This window comes from Alosa pseudoharengus, unplaced genomic scaffold, assembly GCF_046254945.1.
Source record: "Alosa pseudoharengus isolate Yale_2024_CS ecotype anadromous, Long Island Sound unplaced genomic scaffold, YU_APseudo_1.1 YU_APseudo_1.1_scf_8, whole genome shotgun sequence".
Taxonomy (NCBI): domain Eukaryota; kingdom Metazoa; phylum Chordata; class Actinopteri; order Clupeiformes; family Clupeidae; genus Alosa; species Alosa pseudoharengus.
Genome location: NW_027468870.1, coordinates 26903509 through 26919213, shown reverse-complemented (window position 1 = coordinate 26919213; position 15705 = coordinate 26903509). Strand labels below are relative to the sequence as shown.

Genomic DNA, 15705 nt, shown 5'->3' with positions numbered 1-15705 from the left:
CTTTTAGAAAATATAAAGTATGCTGTATATTGTTTAAATGTATCAGGCGTACCCTGGATGCACTGATATATGATATAGGGCTATATATGTCTTCATATATATATTGCATGTTAGGAGATTGTAGTGTCTCTTGGTATCAATATTTAAATGTTTTATATCTTTCTAATTTCCAGGTTGTCAACTGTTGTCAGGCTTATCACCAAAGCAGAAAGACATAGTGAGACCAGACATGCCAGGAAGGAGCCAAGCACAGCCAAGGGATTTTTCTGCAGCTGTTCCTGCCAGTTATAGATGAACTGCTCCTGAGAATAGATGGGTGTCAACATCGTTTTGCCTACAAAATTGGTCTCCTATACGCATGATGCTTGTCAAGCACATCATTCCGGTGGCGGGACTGTTCCTGTGACCACACGGCTGAACAATGCATCATTCTCATCCATGCCCTCACCCCCCCTCTCCCCCAGACTGGACTACTGCAACCGGTCTTGAAAAGCGCTATGAAAATTATGTATTATTATTATTATTATTATTATTTTTGTTATTTGCTCCCTCTGTGTTAGCATATACCTTTGATGTATGTTTTATGTTTATTGGACACTCCCTTGGTTTAAGCAAACACAAACCATTAAAAAATACATATTTGGATATGTGTTGTGCTGAAATAAACCCAGAAACGGGTGTTTAGAGACCATATTTTTCACATACGTTGATAAACAAAAGTTCTTTAATCCTACCCAAACCATTACAACATCCATATTTTGATTGATTATGATACACAGAGGTGTGCTGTACTGAAATAAACCTAATTTCACTGACCTTACATGCTGTGGGAATTTTGATCGATCTTCAAGACATCTTTAGGAACTGACATTTAGAGTGCATGTTTTTCACATATGCTGATAAACAAAAGTTCTTTAATCCTACCCAAACCATTAAAACATCCATATTTTGATTGATTATGATACACAGAGGTGTGCTGTACTGAAATAAACCTAATTTCACTGACCTTACATGCTGTGGGAATTTTGATCTTCAAGACATCTTTAGAAACAGACGTTTAGGGAGCATATTTTTCACATACTTTGATAAACAAAAGTTCTTAAATCATACCCAAACCATTAAAACATCCATATTTTGATTGATTATGATACACAGAGGTGTGCTGTACTGAAATAAACCTAATTTCACTGACCTTACATGCTGTGGGAATTTTGATCTTTAAGACATCTTTAGAAACAGACGTTTAGAGTATATTTTTCACATACTTTGATAAACAAAAGTTCTTAAATCATACCCAAACCATTAAAACATCCATATTTTGATTGATTATGATACACAGAGGTGTGCTGTACTGAAATAAACCTAATTTCACTGACCTTACATGCCTTGGCAAGTTTGATGCACTGGACATACTCAGAAACTACAATTCAGACACCCATATTGGCCAGACAGGCCTAGGTAAGTGTCACACTCATTATTTCATGAAATGTTGGCATGTGGCACATATTTTGATACAGGGTATGATAACAAAGTTGTTTGTCAAATTTGAGACCTCTGACTGCTTGTGTGTTGACAGGAGGCGGAGCCAAAGATTGGAAAATCTAGATTTCTAGGGGGCGCTATAGAGTCTGTGAATATGTGAGGCATGATTTTACTTCTCTCATATATTTTATGTCATATATAGATGTCACATGCCAAATTTAGTCTGTCTATGAGGTATGCAAGTTAGAAATGCTAACCCTAGGTTTAGATGGTCATAATTTGTATAGGTCAGACAGGCCTTGATAGGATTACACCAGTTAATTCAAGATAGTGCCAGCATGTGGCAGATATTTTGATACAGGGTATGATAACAAAGTTGTTTGTCAAATTTGAGACCTCTGACTGCTTGTGTGTTGACAGGAGGCGGAGCCAAAGATTGGAAAATCTAGATTTCTAGGGGGCGCTATAGAGTCTGTGAATATGTGAGGCATGATTTTACTTCGCTCATATATTTTATGTCATACATAGATGTCTCATGTCAAATTTAGTCTGTCTATGAGGTATGCAAGTTAGAAATGCTAACCCTAGGTTTAGATGGTCATAATTTGTATAGGTCAGACAGGCCTTGATAGGATTACACCAGTTAATTCAAGATAGTGCCAGCATGTGGCACATATTTTGATACAGGGGATAATAACAAAGTTGTTTGTCAAATTTGAGACCTCTGACTGCTTGTGTGTTGACAGGAGGCGGAGCCAAAGATTGGAAAATCTAGATTTCTAGGGGGCGCTATAGAGTCTGTGAATATGTGAGGCATGATTTTACTTCGCTCATATATTTTATGTCATACATAGATGTCTCATGTCAAATTTAGTCTGTCTATGAGGTATGCAAGTTAGAAATGCTAACCCTAGGTTTAGATGGTCATAATTTGTATAGGTCAGACAGGCCTTGATAGGATTACACCAGTTAATTCAAGATAGTGCCAGCATGTGGCACATATTTTGATACAGGGGATAATAACAAACTAGTTTTTCAAATTTGAGATATCTACTGGCTTCTGTGTTGCCAGGAGGCGGAGCCAAATATAGGAAATATTGGATTTCTAGGGGGCGCTATAGAGTGTGTGAATATGTGATGTGTGATTTTACTACACACTCATATTTTGTGTCATATACGGATGTCACATTCCAGATTTATAATAATAATAATAATAATAAGCTTTATTTGTATAGCACCTTTCATACACAGAATGCAGCTCAAAGTGCTTTACATTTGAAGCATGTAACAAAATAATAGTCAGTCAGTCATTATCAATCACATTTCTTCATTGCTGGGGCCGTTTATGATCCACTCAGCAACATATCAAAAATATAGAAAATGACATGTCATAAGACTGGCAGCCTTAACCCTCTTACCCCCCACAAGCACGCCATATGGCAACTGTGGCAAGGAAAAACTCCCATATTCCAGGAAGAAACCTTGAGCAGAACCTGACTTAATAGGGGGAGCCCATCTGCTTCTGGCTGGCTGCGCCCTCCAATAGCAGCAGATGTAGAATAATCTGAAAAAGTAGTCTACAGGATAAGACGAGTTAACTAAAAGCTTTCCTGTACAGGTATGTTTTCAGATCTTTTTTAAAAATATTTACTGAACTCGCCTGCTTGATGTACAGAGGCAGGGTGTTCCATAGTTTGGGGGCATAATGGATAAAAGCAGCTTCTCCACTTTGTTTGTGGAGCACTTTGGGTACGATTAAAAGATTAGAATTGGATGATCTAAGTTTCCTTTGTGGTTGATAAGATATTAAAAGCTCAGAGATATATGAAGGTGCTGTGCCATTCAGAGCTTTGTAAGTAATTAACATAACCTTAAAATCAATTCTATAGGAAATAGGGAGCCAGTGCAGTTCAGCCAACACAGGGGTGATGTGTTCTCTCTTCTTAGTCTTAGTTAAAAGTCTAGCCGCAGAGTTCTGTATGAGTGCCAATTTCTTTAGATGTTTTTTGGGAAGACCAGTGAAAAGTGCATTGCAGTAGTCTAACCTGCTAGTGATAAAGGCGTGAATTAGTTTTTCTGCATCTTGTTGAGTTAAAAAGGGCCGCACTTTGGCAATGTTTCTCAAGTGGAAATAGGCTGTTTGAGTAACTTTACTGATATGGGGCTTAAAACTTAACTCTGCATCTAAGATGACACCGAGGCTTGTTACTTTTGGTTTGACCTGGTGTGCCAAGTTCCCCAGATTACTAAGAACAATATCTCGCTTTAGTTTTGGTCCCACCAAAAGTACCTCTGTTTTGTCATCATTTAGTTTCAGAAAATTTTTGCTCATCCACTGATTAATGGAGGTTAGGCATGCAGTGAGGGAGCAAAGGCCATCTGGGTTAGTTGGCTCCACAGAAATATACAATTGGGTATCATCTGCGTAGCTATGGAAGTTTACATTATGCTGACTTATGACATTTCCCAATGGAAGCATATATAGGGAAAATAGCAGGGGACCAAGGCAGCTCCCCTGGGCCACACCAAAAGGCAAGTCATGTTTTTCAGATACATGATCTCCTAGACTGATATAAAAATCTCTGCCAGTAATGTAGGTTTGAAACCAGTTTAGAGCATTATCAGAGAGACCCACCCACTTCGCAAGGCGGTGAATTAGGATGCTATGATCAATGGTGTCAAATGCCGCACTCAAATCCAGAAGAATAAGGATTGAGACTTTGTTTGAGTCAGTAGCCAGTCTGAGATCATTGACTATTTTTACTAGAGCCGTTTCTGTGCTGTGATTTGATCTAAAACCTGATTGGAATTTTTCAAGGATACTGTTTTCGTTGAGGAAGGTATTTAACTGATTACAAACAACTTTTTCAAGTACTTTGCTCAGGAACGGTAGATTTGATATAGGCCTGTAGTTGCTCAGATTGGTATGGTCAAGATTTGACTTTTTAAGTAAAGGTTTCACAACAGCGGTTTTAAAAGCAGTTGGAAATATACCTGTTTCTAATGAGGTATTTATTACCTTGAGAATAAAGGGAGCTAAGCTATCATATAGTTTTTTGAGGAATCTAGTAGGGATTGGATCTAAAACACATGTTGAGGAGCCGGTTTGAGTTATAATTTTACCAAGCTCAGATTGAGTAATAGTGCTAAAGGACCTTAATTTTGGGGGGCTGTTTTTGGGTGTACTATCAAACATATTACTTGTATTACCAATAGCCTCCCTTATAGAAATTACTTTGTTTTCGAAGAAGTCTGCAAATTCTTCGCATCTTAGAGAGGATGCCTGACTGAGTGTATCAAAAGGTGTTTGATGCAATAGCCTATCAATGGTAGAGAACAACACCCTAGAGTTTCCACTGTTTTCAGCAATTACCTTAGAGAAGTGGTTCCTTCTCTCATTCCGAATAGCTCTATTATAATTTGCTATTTTTTCTTTTAGAATGGCACGGTGAACCTGTAACTTAGTTTTTCTCCATGTTCTCTCAGCTTTTCTACATGATCTTTTTAGATCATGGATATTTTCGTTCATCCAAGGTGTCAGTTTGCTACAGGGCCTTTTTTTAGTCTTTAAGGGTGCCACTCAAGCATAGCGCCTAATTCATGATTGAGAGCCTCTACCATTTGATCAATGGGATGATGTAAAATATCTAAATTTATGGAGTCTATAAGAGCTATGAACTGCTGTTCTGCTCTAATGTCCAAGAGTCGCGATTTGATTGCAATTTCGGGATGAATTTTTGGAGTATGTAGTACTATATTAAAAGATACACAATAATGATCAGACATATTTATATCATTTACTGATAAGTCTGTGACTTCTATCCCTCTAGAAATGACTAGATCGAGGGTGTTGCCAAGGTTGTGGGTGGGTCCTGTAACATGCTGCTTTAGCTCTAAACTGTCCAACACATTAAGGAACTTACTGGCTTTAGCATCAGTTGTCTTATTGACATGAATATTAAAGTCGCCATTTACAATTATCCGATCATAGCTAGTGATGATGAGCGACATAAGTTCAGAAAACTGGTCGAGAAAGCCAGCCCATAGTTTAGGAGGGCGGTATAAGGTTAATAGAAGTACAGCTGGGTCAGCCTTCAGAGTGAGGGCAATGTACTCAAAGGAAGCGAATTCACCAAAGTTGACTCTAGTGCAACTATATTTGTTTGAGAGAATGGAGGCAATTCCACCACCTCGTTTGCCTTGTCTAATTGAGTGGAAGAAATTATAATTTGGGGGACAAGTTTCAACAAGAACAGCTTCGCTGTCTTAAGTCAGCCAGGTTTCAACAAGAAACAGAAAATCCAATTGTTTTTCACTAATAAAATCATTGATTGCAAAGGTTTTGGTAGTAAGTGCACCTATATTCAGTAAACCCATGTTAGCTGAAAATGCCTCTGGCTTTTGAGGAATATGCTGAGGTATGGAAAGAATATTTGTTAGGTTTCTAGTTTTAAATTTGTCTTTTCTTTTTACTATACGTTTGGTAGAAATCAACGTTGGAATAGAACTATAAGCATAAGTCATGCTATTGCATGAAGCAGCTTGATCTATGGTAGTAGTATTGTATGTTACCCTGCAGAAAACATTCTCAGACCCATCCACATGTATAATGCCATTCGAATCAATACCTGGGGGGCGTGAATCTGTAATATTTTCTACAGAATGTCAATGCCTCAGTGTGGACGCTATGTTGTCAGAGAGTAGCCTGGCTCCATGTTGGTTTGGGTGGAGACCATCACGCTTCAGCATACTGGGCCTCTCCCAGAACAAGCCCCAGTTGTTGACATAGGGGATGCTTAGGGAAGCGCAGTAGCGTTTGAGCCAGGTGTGGAGATCGAACAGTCTGGACCATCTCTCAGCACCTTTTCTGTAGGTAGGGAGAGGCCCAGAGATGACAAAGCGTTTTTCTGTGCCCATCAGGGTGGTGATGAGAGTTTTGTAGTTTTCCTGCAGTGCTACTGACTGCTTATCTCTGATGTCGTTTGTGCCCACGTGTACGATGATGTTGTTGACCTTGGTGTGGCAGGCCAGGATGCTTGGGAGTTTCTGCTGGATGTCAAGGACCTTGGCACCAGGGAAGCAGTAGACCTTGGAGGGACCGCTACATGATGGGGGAATGCAGAGGTCTCTAACCATGGAACTGGCGATGACCAGGGTGGAGGTTGATGAGGTCCGGGGAGGTGGGGGTCGGGGGGGCGCCGACTTTGAGGAGGGACCAGGATGGTTGTCTCGGGGCAGGAGGGGCTCCTCATCCTCGGTCAGAATGGCGTAGCGGTTTTCCAGTCGTATAGGTTGGGCTGGGCCTGAGTGCCGTCCGGACCGTCTGCCGTGCTTGTGATGCTTGCTTCTACGCCATGGCTCAGGCTGATGTGGAGTGGAGCTGGCCAGCAGAGCAGGCTTGGTTCTCAGCAGAGGCCGGGGAGAGGCAACAGGGACAGAAGTTGCATTAGTGCATGGCATGGTTAAAGTATTGGAGGACAGAGTGAAATCAGGGCATCTGGCATTAGTGTGTGTAAGAGAGGTAACGTTACTTACGGAGAGAATGGTGTCGAGGAACTGTTCATCCTTCTCAATCTGATGGAGGGTCGCTATTCTGGCTTCGAGTTCCACTATCTTTTCGCTGAGAAGGACGCAGGAGTCGCAGCCTGGTGCACAGCTGAGGGGAGGCATCGTGTCGCGGCGAGGGCTCGTCGGTGTCAACTTTCTTTTAAACGTTTGTTTGCTAGTTGGCTAGCAACAGCGATATCGTGCAGTTCCTTGATAACTCGAACACAGGTAGCGGGTGAGTAATCTGAGATTACTCACTTTTATATTGAGTCACTAGTTTTGAGAGACGTTAGAAGGAATTTGATGCTTTCTTCTTCCAGATAGCGTTTCCTTGGCCCGGTATTATTTGCAGCCCTTGATGCTGGCTTAATCGTTTCACGTTAACGTTTGACAGAAAAGTTTGGCGATCAAGGTTATAGAGTCCGATAATCCAAAGCCTCGAGCAACAACAGTTTATGGAACAGTTTGTTCACGAGATATAATCGGTAGCCAGTAAATCCGTAGAAAGTAGATAGTAACAAGGAGATTTTAAGATAGATAAGTTTGGAAGTTTAGGTAGTTACATACGGAGCACGCCGACCGGACCGGAACCGGAAATCCTCTGACCTCTAATCCTCTAATCCTCTAATCAGTCTAGGGGGTATCTAAGTCACAAATGCTAACCCTAGGATTAGATGTCCATGATTTGCATAGGTTAAAGGAACCATATGTAAGATTATGGCCAAAACTGGTACTGCAATCACTTTCAAATTACTGTAGAGCGGTGTATCCCCTCCCCCTCCCCCTCCCCCCTGACTCGAGGTTGCCAACCCGGATGCCGAAACACTACTTACTTAGTGATTAGTAGATAGGTGGAGGGTGGTGCATCAGGCCAAAACACAACATGACATGACAAAACACAACATCAACATCAGTTGAGGGCTGCAACTCCACTTTTTAAATGACAATATCCTGGCCAGACTACTGTTGTCAGTGATATATGTATTTGAAATTAACATGATTTCTTAATGTCTAGTGACATATCAGGGCCATTTTATGATTAATTTAAATACATTTCTTACATACGGTTCCTTTAAACAGGCCCTGAAAAGGTTACACCAGTTATTATCAACTAATACCAACATGTGGCACATATATTGATAAGGGGGTAAAAACAAAATAGTTTGTCAAATTTGAGACCTCTAGCTGTTTCTGTGTTGCCAGGAGGCGGAGCCAAAGATTGGCAGAGGTGGCAAGCGCAACTTGAGTGTATTAAATTGACAAACCGTTTGTGTTGCTTAGGAACGAGATAAAACTTATTATGGTCTGAGCGTTGCGTTACGTTTGCGCTGGCTGATGTGATCCTTGCCTTATAGTTAGAAATGCCAACTCATTATGTACATGTCCATGAATGGCAAAGGTCAGACAGGTCCGATAAGGTTACACCAGTAATTTTCAACTAATAACAACATGCGGCACAAATTGATTTAGGGGAATAAACTGGTTTGCTGTATTTGAGACCTGATCTGAATCTGATCTGATTGTGTGTTACTGTAGCTTCCAGGGTGTGTGAGGTAATTTCACTCTGATCCCATATTTACAAAGCCTAGATTCAAGTTCAAGTTTGGTTTATTGTCATGTATTTAGTAGGCCTACAATACAATGAAATGCATTTTGCTCCATCACTCACATGCAGTATAACTGGTTAAAATCACTCTAAAATGCAAAACAATGGTAATCAGTTTTTAATGTGATTATGGAAATTATAATCTAAGTGCAAAAATAGCAGTATTGCTGAAGCCTATAGTAAAATAGCACCAATTACTTGGTGTGGTATTATATCATGCTAAGAGCAGTAGTTAGTGTGAGACAGTTATCTTTATGTGTGGTGAGTTTATTAGCCTCACTGTTCCTCAGCCAGGTGGTTCTAGTCCTGATACTCCATACAGGGAGGGGGGATTCAGTCCATTAGCAAGTAGGGTGGAATTCTTCATGATGCAAAATACCTGTAGAAAGTCTTATATGTATCTACTGATGTAAAGGTCATTGACAATGGGTAGATTGCTGCCAATACTCTGTACTGTTGTAACCACCTGATGCAGTACACCACAGGAAGTGAGGATGTGCTCCACAACACAGCTGTACATGGAAGCAAGAACTAAGGTGTCAAGGCCAGCATGATTCAGCCTCCTCAGGAAGTGGACAAACAAGGCGGGCCTTGTTTACATGCTGGCTGTCTTGTTGCTTGTGGAAGGACACCACATTATCAGCTCCTTTGATGTAGAGAGAGGGGATCTTGGGGGATTGAAGGATGATTGTGTTAATGGTAGGGTTGGGCGATGTCACCTAAATTGGCATTTGACGATGTGTACAGTAAAACATCGTGATGGACGATGATATCGTGTGGGGGGTTAGTGTGGTAAACACTAATTAATTAGCCTATAGCCTATGTCTGTACAGAAATACATTTATAATGTTATAAAAAAATAAAAAATATATTATATAGGCTATACGGCCTGATGAAAGTGGACAGCTAAGAGAGACATACTGACCAGGCTACCGAAGTTGTGTGGAAGATCTGCTCCAAGAAAATTGTTGTGAAAGACGATAGACAATCAATCTGAACACTTGCGTGTGCACCAACCAGCGGAATATTACACATTGCCAGCCTTCGCTGGGCCCAGAAAAAAAGCTACTTAAGACTACTATCGTGGTCACTCGTTTAAAATCTTAGTACTATGCAGCATCCCACGTTATCAGGCTACCGTCTATGCTGACTATGAGGGCGGCGGGAAGTGAAAGTAAAGGGCTGCGATCGCGCAGTCCAGGCTATATATAGGGCAAAGTAAAAACACTTTTACAAATAACGAATTCCGATTACCACTCCGCTGCTGTCTGGGACTTTTGCTAAATGCATGAAATACAAGCCATACAGTGAAAGACGAATAGGCTACCTTCTGATCCTATAAGAAAGAAATGGTTTATTTTAACACAGAGAAGGACGCATTTGGCGCTCGCTGTAGCCTTGCAAAAATATTTGAGCGCTAGAATGTCCTAGTCGTAGCCTAACAATAATAAATCTATATTTTCTGCTAAAACATTAGGCTACCTATTACATCCAATGTAGGCTATAGGCCTGCGAGACATGTAGGCTACAAAAAGACAATTAGGCTACACATTCACGTCACAGTCAGGAATTATTTGAATAAGAGGGTAGACTAATAAGTCTTTTATTTTACAAGATGGTAGACTAATACGTGATAACTGTTTGGTTGACAGCCTTTAAAGTAGGCTCAATTTCATTTTCAGGGAAAGTTGTTTTTTAATGTTTTAGCCTGTTACAGCAGGAATTAGTGACTGGCATGTGGGGGCGTGGCATCACGATGGTTGCTTTCCATCGTGATGCCTGTCAACCATCACGATGGACGAGTTAATGGTGCAACTGATGAGCAGTCATTCATTGGAATCCTTGCTCTCCAAACATGCCAGAGTCAGGAGAACCACAGATGAGCAGAAATTAGTACTGGAACACTTATTTCTGTAGGTGTTCTGTTGGAGTCATATAATGTAATGCAACCCAAACATCAGGATATCAGGAGCAAGGATCTGTGAAAACATAAGTAGAGGGGACAAATTTAAAATAAGTCTAGAAAACATTAGCACAAATTTATACATGGTTCTATTTTGTATATTGGCAAACGAAAGGCACATATGATACGTTTTAAGCTCCAACTCAAAGGCAAAGCAATTTCACCTAACCAAACCATATATTTTCTGAAAGCTTTTCACTAGTAGATGTGAATTAACATACATTAGGACATATCCCACCTTTCTGCAAACTTTGGCGGCCAAAAATCTGTACATGGTTCTATTTTGTATGTATAAATCTAATGTGAAAATATAAGGATAGATCATCTTAAGAACCCTAAATGATATATTTTTGGAATTATTGTAGTGTGTAAATGTGATTTAAGATATAATAAGTTATATTCCACCCTTCTGTGGTCTTGACAATATCATATGCCAGGATGAGATCACTGTTCTGAGTGACGGATAATTTTGAGCACTGGTAGTTTTTAGGGTGAAATATAAGGATAGATCATCATGTAGTGCATAGATATGATTTAAGCTATAATAATCTGTATTCCACTGTTCCTGCAAACTTTTGTGCACATATACTGGTGAATGAAGGATATATATGACACGTTTCAAGCTACAAAACGAAGGAAAGGCATATTCACCGAACTGTACATTTTCTGAAAGCCTGTCACTAGGTGTCCCACCTTATTGAAGTTCACGGCCATCACAAAGCAGAAGGGCAGCACTGCACACATGGGACCCTCTCGAACTTCTGTAGGATGTAAAGGCAAGACTTTTAGAAAGTATATGCTTTAGGTGGTTGAATTACCTGTCCCTAATAGTGGAGTCCACAATGGCCAGGGTGGTCCATATCACAGCAAGGCCTGAACAACCTGCAAACGTTATTCACCTTATAATACAATTGCACTGACCTCATCTGACATTAGAGTAAAGAAAAAATGCTTCCCAATTATGTCAATGGAAGATTGTCAATTATCATTATTTAAGGTTTTGGAGTTTAATATTCAAAGTAGATGTTATGGCTACAACCCAATAGGTGTCCCTGGCATTGTTCATTGTGTTGTACAATCTAAACTCACTGATTAAAACACCTAATTACCAGTTAAAATCTATTTAGCAGGTTTTAAGTGCATTGTTATGCTAATGGTTCCCATGCAGGATAGTAGGCTATAAATAAATAAACAAATCTATAAAACAAATAAATCGCCTATTAAGCAATTGAGAAAAATAACCCATTTTCGTAGGCCATCTGAGAATCAAAATTCTCAAGGTTCATGCTCATCTCATAATAATTAAATCCTTGTATTTGTATAACAACAGTATATCGTGCAGTAGCCTACTAACGTTAGTCCTTATTATAATTATTAGCCTGTGTAGTCGCTAACTTTAGTTGCCAATGTTTTGTTTGGCGATGCCAGCGATAGTGTTGGTGCATACGATTCATAAACGCCTCTTCAGGAGATTCAGTCTCTCATCTTCTGGGGTTTCAGAGTTAAACAAAAGTATTAAATTAATATAAATTGTAGCAAATGCCCGACTGTTACCTGTATTCTCCGCCATCTTTACATACCCTGTGTAAACAAGTGTAAGGGACAGCAATAGTTTCCGGATTGCCAGCCAATGGGAGCAACCAGTGCTAAAGACCAATCATATACAGAATGCACACACTTTAAGATTTTAAAGTGATGAAATGAGCTACACTTTCTCTTGCAAATGTAGTTGTAGTCTTATCACTACCAATCAAAAGAGGGGGTTTGTTAATATTCTAATATTCTTTTTCTCTAGAAACCACCATAGCAACCAACAAGATTACCATAGTAACCAGCATAGCAACCAACATGATTACCCTAGCAACCAGCATAGCAACCGCTATGTTTAGTATAGCAGCCAACATATCTACCATAGCAACAACCCAGGAACCATCTCACTTACCCTACCATTGACCTAACAACCACCACCATAATGTCAACCTAGCAACCACCATAGCAACCAACATGATTACCCTAGCAACCAGCATAGCAACCGCTATGTTTAGTATAGCAGCCAACATATCTACCATAGCAACAACCTAGGAACCATCTCAATTACCCTACCATTGACCTAACAACCACCACCATAATGTCAACCTAGCAACCACCATAGCAACCAACATGATTACCCTAGCAACCAGCATAACAACTGCTTTGTTTAATAAAGCAACCACCATTTCTACCATGGCAACAACCTAGGAACAATTTCTATTACCCTACCACATTGCAACCACCATATCTACCCTAGCAGCACCCTAGCAACCATCTCAATTACCATATGAACCACCATAGCAACAAACAAGATTACCCTAGCAACCAGCATAGCAACCAACAAGATTACCCTAGCAACCAGCATAGCAACCACTTTGTTTAATATAGCAACCACCATTTCTACCATGGCAAAAACCTAGGAACCATCTCTATTACCCTACCACATTGCAACCACCATATCTACCCTAGCAGCACCCTAGCAACCATCTCAATTACCCCATCAATAACCTAGCAACCACCACTACAATTTCAACCTAGCAACCACCATAGCAACCAACAAGATTACCCTAGCAACTAGCATAGCAACCAACAAGATTACCCTAGCAACCAGCATAGCAACCACTTTGTTTATTATAGCAACCAACATATCTACCATAGCAACAACCTAGGAACCATCCCAATTACCCTACCACTGACCTAACAACCACCACCATAATGTCAACCTAGCAACCACCGTAGCCACCAACATGATCACCCTAGCAACCAGCATAGCAACCACTTTATTTAATATAGCAACCAACATATCTACCATAGCAACAACCTAGGAACCATCTCAATTACCCTACCACTGACCTAACAACCACCACCATAATGTCAACCTAGGAACCACCACAGAAACCAACAGGGTAATACCCTAGCAACCAACATAGCAACCACTATGTTTAGCATAGCAACCACCATTTCTACCATAGCAACAACCTAGGAACCATCTCAATTGCCCTAGCAACAACCTTGCAACCACTACCTAAATGCCAACCTAGCAACCACCATTCTGCTTTATTTGCCCCATCATTTTATTTACATAGACTAATTGACTAGTCGCACAAAAGGCTCCTCGGTGGGCTCGTCTATCTCCGGTGGAGTGTTAGCTGTGTTGTAACGACATCCTCTGTTATATTCTGCTCCTTATATGTTTACTCCGACACTGAATTACTTGTTTGGCCAATAATAACAAATTTAACACATGCATAAATCCTTCTTTATTGTAAAGTGCTGATTCACTATGTGCAACAACCAACCTAGTCCGTGTAGACACTAATTACATTAACAATAGCGACAGGTTCAAACACACCTGGCTCCATCGGAAACAAACGAGCCCACCAAAAACCACTCGTGCAAAAAGCCTATACATAGTTGTGTATTGTATACCTGGATGTCATTTAATATTAGCAATACTCACAAAATGTATGTTTGTTTTGCCCTGCATGCATTGGGACAGGCCATGCCTCCTCTTCTTCAGGGCCAGGCTTCACAGATTGTGTCTTGGCATTGATGAAGCACTGAAGCAACATTAAGGTGTAACAGTAAACATCAGTAAAATTATTTCAAAGGTTTGAAACATGAAATGGCCAATGGTTACAATAACATTATCTTTAGCATGAAAAAGGAAGAGCCTATGCAAAAATGGCCTTAAGAATACATAGGCCTACATAAACTGTTGTGGGTAAATATTCAAATACTACAATACTAAAAAATAACTCCTATAGGCCTACTTCAAATGTCAAATGTCAACACTGGTTTTGGAGGAATATTTGTAGTTCATATGCAGGAAAATACAAGCACATTAAAAGCTGCACTACATAGTAGCCTACACTGCAGAAATGCAATACTTTGGACACAGAAATGTTGGCTTTTTTTCAGGATAAAACGGTAATAACCTATAATAACAACATGTTTTGTCCCATGAGTTACCCAGACCCAAGGATAAATAACTTATTGTGAGATTGACCTGCTTAAAACAAGGCAATTTAAGCATAACGTGTCGAATAATTATTTATTTAGCTAATTCATGTAGGCCTATAATTTGACCATATCTTTTACACTTACAAGACTTTGAACTGCACTGAAAAATTGCACTAAAATCGCACGATTGTAGGCTTTGTACACCATGAAGGAGTGTTGTTCAGGATAACTAGGCTTATATTTTGTTCGAAAACAACAACAAAAAACAGCATTATTGTTTACAAAATGTACGTCGCTTAACTTTCTCCACATGGCTCGCTCTATGCCGCGTTTCCGCTTTCTTGTGGTTGCGTGTGTCACATGACCGTAACCAGCTTCGCCGTTACCGGATGTTTACATATCTCGCTACTGCTGTCTAGTATCGAAGCTAGTGCAAACACAAGAAAATGGTCCATTTGTTGATCAGTTGTGAAAGCACATATCGATTACATTCTGTATAAACAAACATAAATATGTAAAACAAGTTGTTTACAAAAGAAGTAGGCCTACCCCTAGCTCAGAAACGAATAAAATGGTAGTTACCTTGCTGGTTTGGTCCTTCTCAGGCAGAATGAGGGTCTAGCGAGCTACGAGATATCACGTTGCTGCAGCTTCAAAAGAATGTAACAGACATTTTTTCGCCATGCTATTTTGTAAGCCTGTTAGATTTTCAGACTGGGTTGCGTGACGGCATCACCTTTGATGGACATTTGATTTCCTTTCGTCTATATCTGACGGTGAGGGATTAACATGAATGTCTATCTGACGGACCCCCACGTCGAAAAACGACGCAAAGGGTACACCTTTCTCGTTGGAATTTGACGCCAAGGAACCTTGACCATGCGTCAGACCTTTGACGAGTAGGGAGTGAGACTGTGTTGCAACAGTAGGTCTGAAACGTATGGCGCAAGTGCATTGAGGGTATATCCAGGTCCACTTTTGCTAGTTTGACTGTAGAATAAATGATCACATGCCAAGCACATGATTCAAAACTCATGTTTCTTAATGAATCATGGCTGTGTTTTGAACATAACATGAGAGTGTTTTCCCCATTCCCTTTAAGAGAGCTTTAACC

General features: G+C 40.1%; 2 long non-coding RNA genes across 2 annotated transcripts; one reads left to right on the top strand and one right to left on the bottom strand.

The window, feature by feature from the left end:
- The first annotated feature begins 1597 nt into the window (after positions 1-1597).
- LOC143112759 (uncharacterized) lies at positions 1598-11372 on the top strand. The gene is made up of 3 exons (XR_012984790.1): positions 1598-1638; positions 1903-1964; positions 11272-11372. It is a non-coding gene; the product is annotated as an uncharacterized LOC143112759 (long non-coding RNA).
- On the bottom strand, positions 10444-14146 carry LOC143112758 (uncharacterized). The gene is made up of 3 exons (XR_012984789.1): positions 14089-14146; positions 11292-11359; positions 10444-10614 (listed from the first exon to the last, which is right to left on the bottom strand). It is a non-coding gene; the product is annotated as an uncharacterized LOC143112758 (long non-coding RNA).
- Between the last annotated feature and the right edge of the window lie 1559 nt (positions 14147-15705).